We start from the raw sequence: 19,698 nt of genomic DNA, 5'->3' as shown, positions 1-19,698 counted from the left end.
GGCGACCTGCAGCGGCGTCGACAGATGTCAGGCAGGAGCAGCGCTCACGAGGCGAAGCAGGATACGGCGTCGTCTTCGATGTCGATGATGATGTTGCAAGAGTGAGCAGCGCTCACGGCGTCGAGTGGGCACGAAGTCGATGCGATCAGCAGCGGTGCAGACACGAGGTCCCTTGGAGCTGGAGCCGAACTCACTACTCACTGGCGTTGCTGCTGGTGTCGATCGGGGCCGGCGTCGAGGAAGCGGGACACTGAAGCCGTTACTCACGATGTCGAGCTGGATTCGGCGGCGTCCGTCGGCGTTGAGATTGCTGGATTCTTTCAGAGGTGCTGGATTCACAAGTTCCAGCAACAAGCACTTTAGCAAATGATGAAGTCCTTTAGCCCTGTGACTTCAACAGGAGACTGGCACTCTTCCAGTCCTTGGAGATTTTCTTAGCAAAGTTTGAGAGTACACACACAGTTCCTCTCTCCTGGTTCCTTTGCAAAAATAAAGAAGCAACTGCAGGATTCCCCCCAGCAAACAGCACACTGGCAGAAGGGGTAGGCAAGTCCTTGGATCAGCAGGCTTCTTGTCCTTGGTTTCAGGGTTCCTTGTCAGAAGTGATCTAAAGTCTTGGTTCAGGGGTCCTTCTCTTATACACCATTTTGGCTTTGATCCCTTTGTCCATGCAGGGGAATTTCCCAACATCCTGGGTCTGTTGTGGGTGTAGCCAGGCAGAGGCTCCTGGCCTATTCACTGAGCAGGGCTGGGTCCTCAGACGCCCAGCAGGAGGTGGAGCCAGCATTGTCACTGGCAGGAGCAGAGCTATCGGCCTCCTGGTAGGAGGTGGGGCTAGGATCGTCCATGCCAGGCACAGAACCATCAGTCGCCTGGCAGGAGGTGGAGCCAGCATTGTATCAGGCAGGGCAGGCTATCAGAAACTACTCTCCCCCTACTCTCAATGCAAATGTCCCACTCATCCCACACTGACTCATCAGATCTCTGGAGCCACCCAGCTCCTGTCACACACACACCAAACCAGCAGAAACCAGAAATAGTTAGACAAGAAAATAGCCACTTTCTAAAAGTGCTATTTTCAAACCCAGAGTCCAAAAACCATCCACACAAACGGATGCGTAATTAAACCCCGAGTTCAGGGATACCAAACTCGACATTGCACCATGTTCCCCGAGCCAGCTAGGATTATAGCATTAATAACCCAGGCAGCCCATTCTAACTAATGGAGAGCAGGTTACCTTACAATAGTGAAAAACGAATATGGCTGTAATTCACTATTAGGACATGCCAACTTGGTCAGTCTTGTCCTACCTTATGCTTACAATGCACCCTGCCCTCAGGCCTACCATAGGGGTGACTGACATGAAGTTAAGGGAAGGTTTGGGGACTGGCAAGTGGGTGTACTTGCGCAGTCAGCGTGACAGTACCAGACTGCACGTAGGTATAGCAACGGCAGACCTGTAGACATACTTTTACTAGGCCGCTCTTGTGGGTGGCACAACATGTGCTGCAAGCCCACGAGCAGCATTTGTATTTACAAGCCTTGGCACTCCTGGTGCACTAGACTAGGGACTGACAGTAAACCAAATAAGCCAACCTTGGAATTCAATCAATACAGTAATTTAACATAGGGAGCACTTGCACTGTGGTACTGATCAGCAGTGGCACAGTGCCCAAAGCATATACCAGCAAAAAACATCGTAAACAGAGGAGGCAAACAGAAAAAAAATGGAGGAGAGACTCAAGCCAATGATGTCAGGTCTAACACGTGTCCCCTCCAGCTGAAATGGGGGGAGAACTACCCTTCCCCTGGGGCGTTCTCATCACTAAGGCGGAAAAATCTGGACAGACCATCAGCATTGGCGTGATCTGTGCCAGGGCGGTGTTCCACCGTAAAGTCCATCCCCTGTAGAGAAATGGACCACCTCAACAGTTTTGGATTCTCACCCCTCATCTGCATCAACCATCTGAGGGGTCTGTGGTCTGTCTGAACCCGGAAGTGAGTCCCAAACAGGTAGGGTCTTAGCTTTTCAGCGCCCAGACCACAGCAAATACTTCTCGTTCTATCGCACTCCACTTCTGTTCCCTGGGAAGTAACCTCCTGCTGATGAAGGCTACAGGTAAGTCTCGGCCCTCTTCATTCACCTGAGCTAGAACAGCCCCCACGCCATGCTCTGAAGCGTCCGTCTGGACAACAAATTCTTTAGAAAAGTCGGGTGCCTGGAGTATAGGTGCTGTGCACATTGCAGCTTTCAGGGTGTCAAAGGCCGTTTGACAGGCGTCAGTCCAGATCACATTTCGTGGCTGCTTCCTGGAAGTCAGCGAAGGCAAGGGGTGCACAATGTTACCATAATCCTTGACAAACCTCCTGTAGTAACCCGTGAGACCTAAGAAGGCTCTCACCTGAGTTTGGGTTTTGGGCGGTGCCCAAGCCAGGATGGTATCTATCTTGGGTTGCAGGGGGGCCACCTTGCCGCTCCCTACTTGGTGCCCCAAGTACACCACAGAACCCTGCCCAATCTGGCACTTATTGGCTTTGATTGTGAGGCCTGCTCTGCGCAGGGCCAACAACACTTCCTGGAGGTGGCGCAAGTGTTCCTCCCAGCTGGCGCTGAACACTGCGATGTCGTCCAGGTAGGCAGCACTGAAATCCTGCAGTCCAGCCAAGACATGATTGACCAACCTCTGGAAGGTGGCAGGGGCATTCTTCATCCCAAAGGGCATCACCCGGAACTGGTATAGCCCATCTGGTGTGGAGAATGCTGACCTCTCTTTTGCCCCATCAGTTAAGGCGATCTGCCAGTACCCAGACGTTAGATCAAACGTGCTAAGGTACCGTGCAGCCCCCAACCGATCTATGAGCTCATCAGCTCTGGGGATGGGGTGCGCGTCAGTCTTGGTGACTGAATTGAGTCCTCGGTAATCCACACAGAACCGAAGTTCTGGTGAAGCACCAGGCGCTGCAGCCTTCGGGACCAAGACCACTGGGCTGGCCCAATGACTGCTAGAGGACTCAACCACCCCTAAGGCAAACATTTTGGAGACCTCCTCCTTAATGTATGCTCTGACCTTGTCAGTCACCCTGTAAGCCTTGTGCTTCACAGGAGTGCTGTCTCCGGTGTCCACATCATGGACACACCAATGAGTGACACCAGGAACCAAGGAAAACAGATCAGGGAACTGTCCCAACAGTTGGCGACAATCCTGCTGCTGCTCAAGGGTCAGTGTCTCAGAGAGGACAACACCATCCACTGACCCATCTTGCTCTTTTGCATACAGGAGGTCAGGAAGAGGCTCACTCTCCTCCTCCATTCCAGCATCTGTAGCTAGGAGCATGCCCACTTCGGACCTTTCTAAGTGGGGCTTCAACCGGTTGACATGCAGGACCCTCAGGGGGTTCCTGGGAGATTTCAAGTCCACCAAGTAGGTGACATCGCTCTTCTTCTCCACAACCTTAAACGGTCCAGTCCACCTGTCCTTGAGCGCACAAGGTTCCACAGGGGACATGACCCAAACTTCCTGACCAGGCTGAAGTTCGACCAGAGTGGCATTCCGGTCGTACCACCGCTTCATCTCTTCCTGGCTGGCCTCCAGATTTGCCTGAGCAAGATCTCTGAAGCGCCGAGTCTGGTTCCTAAAGGCCAGCATGTAACTGTACACATCCTGGGGAGGTTTCCTGGGAGATTGCTCCCAGCCTTCTTTGACCAGACTCAAAGGTCCTCTTACCGGGTGACCATACAAAAGCTCAAAGGGGCTGAACCCTAGAGACTTCTGCGGCACCTCTCGGTAAGCAAACAGCAGGCATGGCAAGAGGATGTCCCATTTCCGCCTCATTGGTTCTTCAAGACCCATGATCATGCCTTTGAGGGTCCGGTTGAATCTCTCAACCAGCCCATTACCTTGAGGGTGGTAAGGAGTGGTAAACTTGTAGGTTACCCCACACTCCTTCCACAGAGACTTCATATAGTTGGAAATGAAGTTGGTGCCCCAGTCTGACACCACCTCTCTGGGGAACCCCATGCGGGAGAAAACACCCATCAGTGCCCGTCCCACCACGGGGGCCGTCACTGTTCGGAGAGGGATGGCTTCCGGGTACCGTGTGGCATGGTCCACCAAGACCAGGATGAACCTGTTGCCCAGGGCTGTCTTGGGGTCCAGGGGCCCAACAATGTCAATCCCCACCCGGTCAAAGGGGGTACTGACCACTGGAAAAGGTTGGAGGGGAGCCTTCTACTTCCTTCCGCTTTTCCCACTTGCCTGGCAAGTGTGACAGGTTTTACAATGGATGTCTACATCCCTTCTCATCTGAGGCCAATAAAAATGGGTGACAAGCCTGTCATAGGTCTTGTCCTGCCCCAGATGTCCAGCTAAAGGAACGTCATGAGCCAAACCCATTAGGAAGGCTCTGAAGCGCTGGGGTACCACCAGCACACGGGCTGACCCAGGCTCGGCAGCATTAGGCTCGCTATACAGGAGGTCGTTTTCCCAGTAAACAAAATGTGACCCTGACTGATCACCTGAGGTTTGGGCTGAGGCCTGCTGCCTCATACCCACAAGAGAAGGGCACACTTTCTGTTCTGCACAAAATTCCTCCCTGGAGGGACCACCATCCTGCTGCCAGTGGGTCAGCTCGGGCAGGTCTCCCAGTTCAGCTACTTGTTCCCCTGTGGGCTCCAGGGCATCCCCCTAAGGATCTACCTCCTCCTGGACCACGGGAACTACGGGGGCCGGTTTCCCGCGCCTCCTGCCTCTTCTCTTCACAGATGGGTCCTGGGCCATACTTTCAGGCTCCGGGACCCCATCAACACCCCTACTTGCTGTCATGGATCGAGTGGTTGCACACACCCACTCTGGCGCACCCAACATTTTCAAATGTGTCTCCCTCTCCACCTTAGCCCAAGGGGAGTCTTCCAAATCATTGCCCAGGAGACAATCAACAGGCATGGCGGGCCTTACAGCAACTTGAAGAGTACCTGAAACTCCACCCCATTCAAAGGGAACCTGAGCTACCTCACACTCTTTCTGGGAGTTGTCAGCAGCTATCACAGGGTAGAATGCGTGGGGAACCCCCTGCTCTCTGGACACCAAGTGACACTTGAAAGCTGCTCCGGTGTCTCTGAGAGCTTCCACTCTATGGCCATTAATGGTCACCCACTGCCTATATTTATTAGTGTTACTAGGCAGAGGGGGTGGAGGGACCATTTCCATGTCTCCTAGCGAGACCAGGGACATCTCTGCGGGACCCCTCCCACCAGGGGCAACCATCTCCTCCCCTCCCAGGGCTACACTCGCCAACTGACGGGGGTGCACGAGGTGGTGCATTAGAATTCCTCATGGGACACTGGGGATCATAATACCGGTGTCCCACCTGCCCACAAACGTAAAAGGTCATTGGGCCCCTATGAACAGGTTTACCTGTCGGGGCCCCTGGCTTCTTCACAGGGGGAGGCTGGGAACCTTTCCCTTGGTACCCTTGGGTATTACTTTGGGGCCCTTCATGGAACTCCTTCTGTTTACCCTTGTCCCCCCCACTCCTCTGCTGGGGACCCTGCCCACCTTTGGCTGAGTCTCCCACTGGACCCTTGTGGACCCTGGTACTGACCCAGCGGTCCGCCTCCTCAGCAAGTTTTCTAGGGTTAGATATCTTGCTATCAATAAGGTGCTGGCGCAGCTCTGGAAAACAGTTATTAGACAAATGCTCCCAAGCAAACAAATCATAAAGAGCTTCATAACTTTCCACTTTGCTGCCCTTTACCCAACCATCCATGGCTCTGCAAAAAAAAGACACATATTCAACCCACGTCGTACCAGGCAATTTCTTACATTCTCTAAAAGCTTGTCTGTACTTTTCTGGGGGTAGGCCATACCTCAACATTAAAGCATCTTTCATATGAGCATAAGACATCCTATCCTCAACAGGCATGTCTAACAGGGTATCTCTCCCCTCATTCACAAAGCGACCCCACAACCCCGCTCCCCAATCCTTCTCAGGGACCCGGTGGGCCAACAATGCTAACTCATATGCTTTAAACCATTGACCAATATCTTCATTCTTATGATAATCTTTTATCACATCTTTAGGGAAATAAAACCTACTTTCTGCAGGCACAGATGGGATGCTGCCACCAGAGGGATTCAAGTCTAACCTTTTAGCTTGGAGCTCCAACTCCCGCATCCTGGTATCACGCTCCAAAGCTAACTTTTCTCTTTCAAACTCCAACCTTTTGATCTCCAGATCAGCTTCTCTTCTGCCTTTTGCATTTTCTAACTCCAACTGCCCATTTATCTTAAGCCTTGCCATTTCCATGTTGTATTCTCGCTCTTTCGCCCTTTCTTCTCTTTCTTCAGGGGAAAGACCTTTGGAGGAAACACTGCTACCGGGAGAGGACACAGGCCCATTCACTGGCACCTCCTCATCCCCTTCCCCTGGCGGTACCACCACCGCATCAGAGGGATTCCTGGACTCTAACCAGGCCTCCAAAGCTTTGCGAAAATCCTCTTTAATTTCGAGGCCTGTGGTAGGAACTTTAAACTGCTCGCAAAAGTGTTGCAGCTGCTTCTTCCTGTATTTCTTTAGCTTCTTCCTATCAAACTCCTCCACAACAACAACAAGGGGAGTGACTCCGTTATCACTCATGGTCAAAACTGGAAGTGTTCAAAAAAATCAAGTTTCAGAAAAGCGGAGAACAAAAATAGAATCCTTCCCAATTAGATTGTGGCTGCGCTATGGTCTGCTTTCACTATGTAGCGCACACTAATCACTGCACATGGGTCATAAATACAAGGTTCAAATCCTCACTGCTGCGTCCAATGTTAGAACCGGCTGTCTCTAGTTGGCAGAGGTATGCACTTCTGACAAATAGGGACACACCTTTTCTAGTCAGGGCAAGGGGATCACACCCTTTGATAATCCCTGCTCACCCCCTTGGTAGCTTGGCAGAGCAGACAGGCTTATCTCAGAGGCTGTGTGTTAAGCATTTATGACCACATACAGTAATAAAGTGAATACACTACAAATGGACACGACACAGTAGTATTATAAAAATAAGGATTTTTATATAGGGCTCAGCACAAGACCAAATAACGAAAAAATATACCACAATCTTAATAAATACTCTTGGAAGGAAAAATAATAGTTTCAAGTGTAGTTTCTTCTTAGCACAAGAGTCTTTAGTATCAAAAGCAACTCTTCTTCTTTAAAACACAGTTCTTGGCAACAATGTAACCCACACGGGAGTCACACGACGTCGAGGCAAAGTTAATCCAAAGGGTTCGGCGTCGACCGCGAGGAGCGCTACGTCGAGCCCGGAGTCGCACAAACCCCACAACACAGTACCTTGGAAAAGCGAAGCACACGATGATCAGCGGCGTCGAGATGTCCGGCGTCGCGTCTTCGGCGTCAATCCGGCCTCGGAGTCTGGGCGACCGGCAGCGGCGTCGACAGATGTCAGGCAGGAGCAGCGCTCACGAGGCGAAGCAGGATACGGCGTCGTCGTCGATGTTGATGATGATGTTGCAAGAGTGAGCAGCGCTCACGGCGTCGAGAGGGCACGAAGTCGATGCGATCAGCAGCGGTGCAGACACGAGGTCCCTTGGAGCTGGAGCCGAACTCACTACTCACTGGCGTTGCTGCTGGCGTCAATCGGGCCCGGCGGCCGGCGTCGAGGAAGCGGGACACTGGAGCCGTTACTCACCATGTCGAGCTGGATTCGGCGGCATCCGTCGGCGTCGAGATTGCTGGATTCTTTCAGAGGTGCTGGATTTACAAGTTCCAGCAACAAGCACTTTAGCAAATGATGAAGTCCTTTAGCCCTGTGACTTCAACAGGAGACTGGCACTCCTCCAGACCTTGGAGATTTTCTTAGCAAAGTTTGAGAGTACACACACAGTTCCTCTCTCCTGGGTCCTTGGCAAAAATAAAGAAGCAACTGCAGGATTCCCCCCAGCAAACAGCACACTGGCAGAAGGGGTAGGCAAGTCCTTGGATCAGCAGGCTTCTTGTCCTTGGTTTCAGGGTTCCTTGTCAGAAGTGATCTAAAGTCTTGGTTCAGGGGTCCTTCTCTTATACCCCATTTTGGCTTTGATCCCTTTGTCCATGCGGGGGAATTTCCCAACATCCTGGGTCTGTTGTGGGTGTAGCCAGGCAGAGGCACCTGGCCTATTCACTGAGCAGGGCTGGGTCCTCAGACGTCCAGCAGGAGGTGGAGCCAGCATTGTCACTGTCAGGAGCAGAGCTATGGGCCTCCTGGTAGGAAGTGGGGCCAGGATCGTCCATGGCAGGCACAGAGCAATCAGTCGCCTGGCAGGAGGTGGAGCCAGCATTGTATAAGGCAGGGCAGGCTATCAGAAGCTACTCTCCCCCTACTCTCAATGCAAATGTCCCACTCATCCCACACTGACTCATCAGATCTCTGGAGCCACCCAGCTCCTGTCACACACACACCAAACCAGCAGAAACCAGAAATAGTTAGACAAGAAAATAGCCACTTTCTAAAAGTGCTATTTTCAAACCCAGAGTCCAAAAACCATCCACACAAACGGATGCGTAATTAAACCCCGAGTTCAGGGATACCAAACTCGACATTGCACCATGTTCCCCGAGCCAGCTAGGATTATAGCATTAATAACCCAGGCAGCCCATTCTAACTAATAGAGAGCAGGTTACCTTACAATAGTGAAAAACGAATATGGCTGTAATTCACTATTAGGACATGCCAACTTGTTCAGGCTTGTCCTACCTTATGCTTACAATGCACCCTGCCCTCAGGCCTACCATAGGGGTGACTGACATGAAGTTAAGGGAAGGTTTGGGGACTGGCAAGTGGGTGTACTTGCGCAGTCAGCGTGACAGTACCAGACTGCACGTAGGTCTAGCAATGGCAGACCTGTAGACATAATTTTACTAGGCCGCTCTTGTGGCTGGCACAACATGTGCTGCAAGCCCACGAGCAGCATTTGTATTTACAAGCCCTGGCACTCCTGGTGCACTAGACTAGGGACTGACAGTAAACCAAATAAGCCAACCATGGAATTCAATCAATACAGTAATTTAACATAGGGAGCACTTGCACTGTGGTACTGATCAGCAGTGGCACAGTGCCCAAAGCATATACCAGCAAAAAACATCGTAAACAGAGGAGGCAAACAGAAAAATAATGGAGGAGAGACTCAAGCCAATGATGTCAGGTCTAACATAAAGGTTTATACTTATCCAAGGAATTTACAGTTTTTTAAAGTCATCTACAGCGCTGACTTTCAGGTAGCTTAGAAGGACCTTATTCTTTACTGCTTACAATTTTGTGACAAACTATAAACCTGGTTCAAACAGTGGTAAGACGGATGCCTTTTCCTGGCAGAAACAACCTGCAAATGAAAATAATGTAGTCAGGGAACCTCCAACCTTTTGCCAAATGAAACTCAAAACAGTCATTATGCGGCTCTGATCAACATTTAAGCAGTTATAACATTGGATTATATAGAGTTACGGTCCATTAATAAAGAAGCTTGTCTCGGACAAAAGGGAGGTATATATCAGAAAGCCGAGTTGTTGTATGAAAGGAAGGCTCTGTATTTATCTTCAGTCCAGTAAAAACTGCTGGGCATCCAGGAATAGCTAAACCATTTGCCACAGAAGGCATGTTTGGTGGTCAACTCTGTTTTCCGATGTAAAGCAGTATGTTCAGACATGTTCTATTTGAGCTCAGATTCAGAGCTCACATACTAAACCAGTGGGTCTTTGAAGACCATTTCCTGTTACACCTAAGCCTTGGCATACAATAATCATGGAGTTTACAGAGGAATTACCAAAAAGTCAAAATGACACTCATTCTACTAGTTGGTGCCTGTTTGACATAGATGAAGCATTTTATTGCAATAACCAGGTTGCTTACCTCAAAAGAGTTGCCACAAATATTTGCATGGAATGCCATATGTTTTGATAACTGACAGGGGTTCTCAATTTAATTTTGGATTCTGGTCCCTTGCGCCACCTGAGCGTCACTTTTATTTACAAGGCAATGCAAAGCCATCCTGCGTGGCTTTTCATGACCTTGTAAATATGGCTTCCTTTCATGCATTACTCTGTGTGAAAGGGGCATTTCATGGGTGTTGCTGTGGGTGTTCCCACGCAAAACCCATGGATTCTAACAAATTTCCAGATTTCTAGAGTTTCGCAAACCCGGGAATGCATCAGATTCTAACGCCTTCCTAGGGGAGGCGTTAAAGTGGTGCAATGAGAAATACCAGTAATTTCGCCATGTTTTTTCCTCTTTCTATGTGTGCTGCATTGTGCAGCACACAAAGAAGGAGGAAAACACCATCAATTATTGTTTATGTGCAGGAAGGTTTCCGTTCCTGCACAAACACAATCAGCCCTGCAACTCAGGCACCCTTGCACTTGGCAGCCAACTGTGTGCCAGCACAGAGAAAAGCATGAGGATGCGTTGTATTGTTGTAAATACAACACATCCCTGCACTTTCCTAATGATGCAGCTCGGCGCAGCAGGATGGCTTGCAGCACCGTGCTGTGTCATGTTTTTGTAAATATGCCCCTATAATTCTGCCTGTCTACTAGTTATCATCCTGAGTCAATGGAATAGACAGAACGATTGAACCAATGTCCTGTACAGAACTAGGGATATCAAGCTTTGTTGCAAGAAGAGGATTTGAGTAAGATGGTTAGCAGAATGAATGTAGAACAATGCAATGCATTGAGCCACAAAGATGGCACTCTTCTTTTGTATGTATGGATATCACCCTATAATATAGCCTTTAGACTTACTCTCATTTACAACAGTTCCCTGAGCACAAGGACATTTACATGAACGTCAGGAAATCCAGATTGCAGCACAAGCATTGACATAGCCAATAGGTCTCGCCTTTGGAACATCATAAGTATTTAGTTATGCAGTACAATATCCTTGGTGCAACAACATAAACTGTTGCATGTCTAAACACTTATAAGGTCCCAAAGGTGAGACCTTTTGGCTATGCCAGTGCTTGTTTTTTCTTTGCACTTAGTTGCAGGCAAATACCAACAAATGCTGCTACCTACAGCCCTATCACTGTGGTTGTGGGGGTTGCTTTTCTAGCCTCTGCAACAAGAGACAAGGGAAGTGGCAAACTCAAGCTGGACAACCTAAAAGAAAAGAAATTGTGAAATCCCTTGAGCACCAAAATACATAGTCCAATAGTCCAGTATATTGAGTGATGCTTTATTTCGGATTCTCCATATGCATCCATCAATCTTGATGAAGGGTTTTCGGAAGCCTCGGCTCCCCTTTGGAGTGCATGGTGGCCACATCTCCTTGGAGCACTCTTATAAAATGATTTCTCAGACATTGGGTACACACATTCTTGCGTAACCTAATGACCTTACCACCTATCTATTTTACATCGCCTAAAGGAAAAGAAAGCCAGAAACTAGAAAGCAAGTGCGAGTTAAAAAGCCAATGATAATTAATGGGCGGAAGGCATTTCCAGGGAATGTCCCCTAAGAAGATGCTGTTAGCAAACCAGACAGCTGCATTTTTAACGATTCTGGTTTCAGTGTTTTTGATTGCGCCATGATATCTTTTTAGGTGAAGGTTTCCCCTTGACATATAAAGAGAACAATCATACACAGCTAGAGAGAGGTTTTCGCCTTGAGGCACTTTATAATCTCGCAAACACGGCCATGTTATTCTCATAGCTGTATGAACTGTGTAGCACAAAGCGCCTTGAGACGAGACACTCGTGGCTCTTCCCATTAGGTTTAAACGAGACATGGCACTGCTATGGATTTTACTGAACGTTTGATGGCCAACGGGATATTCACATTCACAGAAATAATATTCACAAGAACCAGCACCTGTTAAGTCTGTGCAAACTCGAAAATGCAGAATAATATTTGAAAATTTGAACTGCTGCGGATTAGTCCTGGACTGGCTGTCTTCATAACCAAAGTTTAGTCTAACAGGGACACCAGGGCTCTGCGCTTGGAAATTGCAGCTAGGGTGTGCCTTATGCTCACCTCACCCTCAAAGTTTTAATCCAGACACACAAATGGCATAGCGCCTTGAGGAGCAATGTTTTTATGACGCGCGTAACTCAAACGGGTTCATAGTATCAAGACAGTGGGCGCTTTCCTTCGACTCAATCGGAGTTTTGTGCAAAAAAAAACAAGATAACGCGGCCCCCAAGAACAGCAGGACCGATGGATGCCTCTTCTCGTGCAACTGTTTATGACTGCTCCAGAGCCATGCACACCAGTCTGGTTGTGTCAGTGTATCTATGGTATCAGAAGCACTGGCATGATTACACGGCTAGGTTCATCATGTGAGGCAGTCTAGCGGGTGACTGCACCTGACAAGGAGGTTCATTCTGGTTCTGGCGTCACAGGGAGCCTCTGACTCCTTACTGCAGCTGGCATCGCATGCCTGCTGCCTTCACCTGCTCGGCAATGAAAGCAGCTCCCTGAGGACCATAGCTCCTGCCACTGCAGCAGTGGTGAAAGGAAACAGAGTGGCCTCTCTCTCAAAAGGCAAGCTCGGCCTGCGGCCGCAAGAGTTCGAGTACTTTGTATTAATGTGCCTCTGTGCCTACTGAGCACATGCGGATGAGACAGCAGCTCCATGGTGCAATATTAAAGGTACGGGCAGGAAGCAAGAGGAGGCGGTGAAACAGAATAACAGAAGACGCGAGAGAGAAGTGAGGGCCAGCGAACGCAGTGCAATATTAAAGGGACGGTCAGGAAGCAAAAAGGGGACGCGAAAAAAGAATACTAGAACACGCAAGAGAGGAGCAGGGGCGAGAGAGCGCGGCAGCAAAGCGAACACGCTAATTATAAACACATGGTCATAATTAGAAACAGATGCCGCTGCTGTGCGTAACCGCAAGCAATAGGCAATGGGCGGTTATATTTGTTGAGAAAGGTGGGACATGCACCCGCCTTTGCCCAATTGCATGCTGTCTTTGTTAGAACAGTGTACGCAAAGGCCAATAGCCTGTGACAAAAACAAAAGCACACGCACGAGCGTGTGGTCAGATTTTTGAAGCCCTTACATAAAGTCTTGCAGAGCAGCGCATGCGTGCTGCGATAGGCTCGACCTAACAAGAAGCATTTGTAAAGGCTACAGTTAATTACAAGTTTTATCCTGATAGAAAAAGAACCCCAGAACCAAAGAGCATATTGGGTGGATGATTACTTACAAAAAAGTTACATTTGAATATAGTTTCTTAGTTGTAACTGAACAGAAAAAAATGCCCCAGTCCATGAAAATCCATTCTGTGTTTCATGTGTACCTGCTGAAAGCATGTTCTGCAAAGACACATTTTGCTCCAAATGCTGCCCTAGTTCAGGTGAATGTTGAAAAAGAATATGAAGTTCATAGGAATATAGTTGTATAAATTGTTTTGAAGTTATCATAAGAACAGGCCTCCAGTCTACATACCCCTTGACTGCTGTGTGAGTTCTACACCAGTAACCTGGATAACTTAGGAGCTTCACCACTGAATAGTGGCTCTTGAGCGGGAACTCAGTCATGATCCATGGTCCACACTTACTGCCTCTTGCTGTTCTTGAGGAGGTATGATACTCCAAACTGCCTGAAAACATGTATCTTTATAAGCAGGAGAGGCTGGCAGCATGTACAGACTGTGGGTACTGCCTGGAAAGAGGCTGTTTGTCTCTGATGGCCGCACTGTAAGGCACACATTTTGAAGCCAAGGTAGCCTACATGTTCCATGAATCCACAGGAGTTTCATGTAACTCACAGGGAGATGGCCAGCCAGCCTTTTGGTTGTTGTAGAGCTTGTGCTCTCACATAGTTAATCACCATCATTTCAGCTCTCAACTTTGTTATGTTGAGTTTAATTCCTCATTTATCCTTAGTCTCTGCCTTTCCTCATTTCAGAGACTTCAAGGACTTTTCTTACGTATATCATTTCCTATAGAGAATCTGAACTTCTGCACCACATTCTGACATTCTGTTTGGTGTTTACGGTGCTGGTTCCTACGACTACTGGTAGCTGCAGGGGCACAGCCTTGAGAGAAAAGGTGAGTAATCTATCAAACTTGTATGACTTTTATGTTATGTTCTGGGCTAATCAGTACAATAATGTTGTTATACTACTTGATATTTTAAGGAGAATCGCAGACCAGACGTAACCAGACCCGGAAATTGCATGCACGTGTGTGAAGTTGTTCCTCCACTGACAGAAGACTGTAGCTGTGTTGTGTTTTACTACCTTCCAAGAAAATCTCTCTAATCACTTCTGCAAAGCATGGGAGGTTTCTTCTTCCCTATCTGAGCTTCAAGTTGAGGGCCATCAATGAAGATAACGTAACTTCTCAGACTGTTTTTATCGGTCTGAGATATTTAATTTCATTGTCTGGCAATCCTTTCTTTGAGTAAGTTCCCTGTAAGATGGCTTCTAGTTGCTTCTCATCACTAAGCATCTTCTTTCCTGATTTTCATATTAGCTATTAGAATTTGATCAAAGCTTCAATGACTAATTTAATACATTTTAGAGAGATGATATCGATTTTACTGATGCAAGTAATGCTGTTGTTTTGCATACTTTGCTGTGGGCTATGCACCCTAGTCACCTCCACTTATACCTCTCCACCAAAGTTACCCTCCAACGGTCTTACAAAATGCCCTTCCAGTACATACTCTGTATTATCTGTTGAAGTCATACTTGGTTTAGTTAACCTTATGGAATGCACAACTCATAACTCATATGGCAGATCCTTGAAGGCTTTCCATCATTCATTTCCTTTTTCAAACTTAACTCAATACTTTCCTGTCAGCTCACACCAGATCTCAAACCTGTCTTCTCCCTTTGGCAGATGATGTTATCAAAGAATTGTTTCAGGCTCACCTACGTACTGCTTTTAGTAGGTGGTTTTACAGTGTAATTTAACAGACTGTGTGGGAATATCAGCAAAGCATCCATTTCAATTCATGTGATGCTTCTGCCTTTTTAGAAGTTTTAGCTTCCATTAGACTGTCAGTTTTGGTTCAACAATTACACAACCATGAGATAGAGCCTCTTACTGCAGCTTCAGATGGTAACCTTCCTAATGGATTTTAACATTGTAAGTTTAGACCATAGAGTCCAGTTTGATTTTGGGATCATGGCAGCTTGTTTTGAGTGAATCCTGTATTCTGTATCTTATCACTTGCACTGTCTTGGTCTTCTAATCAGGATTTTTAGCTACTATTCGGATATCCTCAGCTACATCATGTAACTTTTTCAAAGTATTTAACATGGTCAGCATATTAGTATTCTAATCAACTTCATCATCTAGTATGTTTTTTCTGCGATCACATTCTCTTGTCTAACCCAGTCGTCTAGCTTTTTCCTTAGTCTTGGCACACAAGATTTTCTAATGTGTCTAATCTGTCGCAAGCTGAGGCACTTTCAGTTTTGTATTTGTATGACAGTAACAATCAAACAGTGTATATATTCTGTGCCAGTCTCTCTCTGCACAGTGTTCAGGATCAAATGTAAGTTGTTAATCTTCATATATTACCATGAATAATTTCAACCATTGTGAAAGATATTCATTTGGGATTTGCTTCAGCAGTGTCTTTAGTTTAACCCACATGACCTCTTCCTCTTCTACTAGTCTGGACAAGGATTTATCACTGCAAAAACAAGAGGATAGAACTGTGTTTGTGTACCCAACAAGAATGGGAGTTATTATTTTCTTGGTTCCAAGGCTATCTAGAGCTGAGGTCTTGCTGACTTTGATACCACAAATAAAGAAACCTTTTTAAAGAAGTACAGACCAAAGGAAAGACTTAAAGGAATAAATACTGTACAATAGAATCTCTGTGCCACCTGATTTCTGATAGGAACTACATTGGACTTGCAGAGGTGTCCTACAATTACATCAAAGTTAAAGCGTCTGGGAGAAATACAGCTGTGAGTAGTATCATATATTAGTGCTTGCACAAACAAACATTATTTCAAAAGATCAAAATGCAATTAAAGAAGAAATGTAAATGCTGTAGAACCTATGAGAGCCAAGTGTATAAGTGCGACCAACCCTATTATCAGTGCTTCCAACAGCGACGCCCCCATTTGGCAGGCTATGCTCCCATGGCTCCCCATATGTTGTCCGTATGTATCTCCTTTGCCTCTGTCTGGACCTTTTGGGTGTTTCCTATGGCCTTGTTGATATTGCTGTTACTGTCAGGGATATAGGAACAGCAGGTCTGGTGTATTACCCGGCATACTCCGCCCACCTTGGCCACGATAATATTTAATGCAATAGGATTTTGAATCACCACTGCCCTCATAGCAGTAAGTTCTTATGTTTGGTTCCTCAGGGCTGCTGCTGTGGAGTCTGCCAATTTCTCAATCAGCCCTGCCAGCTGATACATCATGTCTGTGGATTAGGCCGCCCCTAGATGTGGCACCATGATGCCCATGCCTGTCATTGTGTCATTTATCCAAGTGGATGTCCTTTTCCTGCGGCCCTTGGGTCTGTGTGGTGACCTATTAGTGACATAATAATGATGTGTACCATTCATGGTAATACCAGTGAAGGGTAACAACTGCCGAACCAAACACAATGCAACTGGAAATTTGCTGATTTTCCGCTTACAAAGAATAGCCCTTTAGTGATAGTTGCAGGGAAACATCCATGATCCTATCTGGTTGCTATACCATTGACACTTGCTGTTACCTACATAGATTCTGGGCTTGTCTACCCTTGTGTATTCCCAGAAACCCACCGGTTCCTCCATAGTTATTAATTTTGTTAAGGTGCATGGGTTTTCCACCATTTCCCACTCCAACGGAGCCGTCATCTTTGGCATACCGTATCCACTATGGTGCTGTCACTATGTTGAGGATCTTTAAGTGTGGTACCCCCAGGACCTCTGCCTTCTTGTCTCTAGGGGAATGCCAAGCTTCTGGGCTCCTCGCTCCGCCCATCCCCGGCCGTTGGTTTGTCCTAAATTGGTCCAGCAGCAGTTGATCCCCTGTTTTGGATGCATGTTTGTACACGGTAGCCTGCCATGCGTCCCTGCAGGAGGAGTTTTGCCACCCTTAGTGGATGTCCTACCATTGCCATGCTTTGTGTGTAATATGTCCTTGGTTACATTGCCCCCTACATACCTTCCCACTGACTGGAAAGGCTGTATAGCTCATTGTCTCTTGTGCATGTGTTGCCAGGTGTGTGCAGACATAACATCCTGATACATTAATTGATTCCACATACATTTTTACCATTTGTTCAAATGCATTTTCCTTAAATGCTTCTTTATATTCTTTCCACCCTGTCCTTTCCTCATTCTCAATCTCCCCTGGCTCTCCTCTTTTATTTGACATTAATGAGTTTGATGGTAGTGCTTAGTACAGCATTTCATTTTCATTCATGACTGTCTCTGATCTACCTAGGAAGGGTATGGATAATTGATTAGCAAATATTATTACCAGTGTCGGGATAAAGATGCATGGCAGGAATTGGAGTGCATGCTGCAACTAGCACCCAAGGCATCTGCCGTTCTGTCTTTGGCATTCTATGTGGCATTGTTCCAGGCAATAGTATGTGCGGTAGGTAGAAAGGAGCAACAAATTCAAGGATAAGTTGTTCACAAAGAACAAAAGCTAGCCAGTGGTATCTTTTCTATGACTCGAGAGGTTACCAGAACTTCGTCATTCAGATACTTTCAGTAGAATGAGATGGTAGCGCTGTCCTGTCAGTGCTTCAGTGGTGGGGCAACTTCTTCATTTGTTGTCAAGATACCATTAAAAGTTGATTTTCTTTGTTGATGGTACCCCCTTTATGTGGCATCAGAGGTTAGCCAACACTTAATACCCACTGGGTACCTTTGAAGAAACAGGGCCAGCCTGCACCCCGGTCCTTTTGGTGGTCTACAGCACAAGCAGGTTTTCTTTAACACCTACTTGCTGCTTGGGAGGGGCAGAGGTTGTATCTGCATGGTCATGCTGGAGCTGTTGGTGATGCTGTTTGTACTTGATGCCCTTTTTCTCGTTCTGAGGCAGGTGCAGGTGCTGCTGTGTGCAGAGAGGTCGGAGATGGGGACCCCTGCTGTTGTTCTGAAGTCTTCTTAGTGTGGGAGCCAAGTGTCCAGGAGGTTAGCCCTTCACACTTGGCTGCTGTCGCAGAGGAGAGGAGAACTTGGTAGGGTACCTTCCAGCAGGGATAGAAGCAGTGGCGTCTGGTGTTGGCCTTTACACAGACCCAGAAGCCAGGCTGGAGCCAGTGAGCTGGTGGTGCATCTGCTTCATGAAGAGCATGCGGCACCTGACAGTGAAGATAATGCAATGTCTCTGTTAGTCTTTTGCAATACTGCAAGAGCAAATCATCCGATACTGACAGAGGAACAATAAACCCGTTGCTGGTGCGTGTTATGTACAGTGTAGGTTCTGTGTTGCCCCCTGCAGAATGCCGGTCCATTGTCAGAACTCAAAAGCAAAGGTACCACCAAAACGTGGGATAAGTCCTTTCAGGAGGAATTTGCCAACTGTTTGTGCATCACAATTCTTTGCTGGGTATGCCTCAGTCCATTTGCTAAAAATGCACATGATGACCAACACATACTTGTAGACAGGAGGCAAATCAATGAAATCCATGTTTTAGACTCTCAAATGGTCAATGCATAGGTGTAAAGTGGCCAGAAGCTGTCTGTGTGCTCTGCGGCATATACCAGATTGGGCTCTCCAAGGTCTTCAATCATAAATTATCTGATCAGTAGTCTAGACCTGTTCTCGAAGGTAAAATCATTATCCATTAAGTATACACATGAAAGTGACCATGCTCTGCTCTCTACTGAAATCGAGATGTTTACTCAGCCTACTTCCTTATGGCCTTTAGGCACCTATGAAGGACGGGCAGATATAAATCAAAAATCAGGAAGAATTCACTGGAACGCGAATGCAAAAAGTAGATTAAATTATACAATTTCCCAGCTTGTGCCAGTGTCTCTAAATAGAAGAGAAAATCCTATTATCAGATTCGAAGAAACTATACAGTCTGTATTCGCCTCTCTACAGGTAAATTCTGAAAGACAAGAAATTGTTAAAATTTCTAAGAAAGGATCCCAAGCTCATAATAACTCTTGTCAATTAAATAAATTGATTATTGAGTATGCTGTTGGTAACCTTGCTGATAAGGGCGCTCAATGTGTTACCAGAGTTAAGTAAGTGGTCAGAAATTCAGTGGTGCTGCAGTTGAGAAAGAGGGTGGTTACCAACTACCCTCAACAAACCACACTAAGTGTGGACATAAGCTACACAATGGGTGATCTCTCCTGCGCTCCAATTATCCAAATTAAAGTATACTTATAATCAGTTCTGAACTAAATAAGTTTTATAAACACAGAGATTAAAACACAATGTTCTTCTATCGAAAATTTAACTATGACCAAAAAGTAATTCAGTCAAAATTGAACAGTAATCATTCCTCCGATTAATTTCCAAACAATCCTTTTATCCAAATACAAAATAAATGTCCACAGCTTAGCAGTATTCTTCTTTATTCTTAAAGCTTGTGTTGATTGGTGTGTCACTTCAATACAGAAATTCTCACAGCCTACACGTGTTTTGTCTGATCCAATATGATGGTCTATGACTTCATCAGGGCTGTATAATAAACATCAAATAAATGTATATCAGTACAATGTCAATATCAATGTACTAACCGAAATTAGGTTAAAAAGTTGCGGTGTACCTGACAGA

The 19,698-nt window shown here is 46.8% G+C and overlaps 1 pseudogene; it reads left to right on the top strand.

Moving 5' to 3' along the window:
• LOC147709025 (uncharacterized) overlaps positions 1-19,698 on the top strand; it is an 84,671-nt pseudogene that overhangs the window by 31,012 nt on the left and 33,961 nt on the right.

This window comes from Lissotriton vulgaris, chromosome 6 (genome assembly GCF_964263255.1).
Source record: "Lissotriton vulgaris chromosome 6, aLisVul1.2, whole genome shotgun sequence".
Classification (NCBI taxonomy): Eukaryota; Metazoa; Chordata; class Amphibia; order Caudata; family Salamandridae; genus Lissotriton; species Lissotriton vulgaris.
Note: the sequence above shows the minus strand (reverse complement) of the source record. Positions and strands in the feature narration are given on the sequence as shown.